At 34.4% G+C, this 756-nt stretch overlaps 1 protein-coding gene across 1 annotated transcript in view; it reads left to right on the top strand.

Annotated features, from left to right (window-relative positions):
- The window catches only part of LOC118409183 (kinesin-like protein KIF24), an 18,305-nt gene that overhangs the window by 9,380 nt on the left and 8,169 nt on the right, over positions 1 to 756 (top strand). The gene's annotated exons all lie outside the window — the stretch shown is intronic.

Here is a 756-nt window from a genome sequence, read left to right on the forward strand (position 1 = left end):
AATATGATTTTTGGTTTGCCAAAAATCAGTTACTTAAGCAACTGGATATGATTTCGGAAATGGTCAGAAGTTTCAGATAGCATCCGCCATCTTTTGTCAGTGACACTGAAGTGATCTGGAAGAAACTTGTCTTTTATACCCTAACTACATGTATGAATGTAGACAATTTTAGTTGTCAAATACTAGACACTGTATGACAAAGTCAAGTTGAAGACAATTTGGATTCCAATGGGAAACAAAGTACAACTATTTACGTTGGATTTTATTAAAGCTAGTTCACCTTTATCCATTGGGTAACCTATATCCGTTCCTTTTAAAAACAGGGTATTTGGGGATATCACACCGAAGGATGTTAGTTTCAAATTGCAATAGTTTCGACTTTATTTGCCTAAATATCCTGTTTTTAAAAAGCAACGGATATAGGTCACCCAATGGATAAAGGTGAACTAGCGTTACATTTAGGGCTGTGTACCTAAATACCCGTACCTGTACCGTACCTAAAAAATTGTTTAGGTACAGGTCCGGACCTAAACATCTGTGTACCTGTACCTGTACCTAAACACACTAAATCACTATTAAACACTACTTTTTAAGACTGCTGGGCATGTTAATCACGAATCAACAATGACAATGGTAATAATCTTGCAATTGAAATTTAAGAAATCTTGCAAAGAAGTTGTTTTGAGATTCAAATATATAATTTCCGCATACATGTATATAGATGACAATTTATCACTATAAAAGACAGTTAGCTAC

Source organism: Branchiostoma floridae, chromosome 2 (assembly GCF_000003815.2).
Source record: "Branchiostoma floridae strain S238N-H82 chromosome 2, Bfl_VNyyK, whole genome shotgun sequence".
NCBI classification, from domain to species: Eukaryota; Metazoa; Chordata; class Leptocardii; order Amphioxiformes; family Branchiostomatidae; genus Branchiostoma; species Branchiostoma floridae.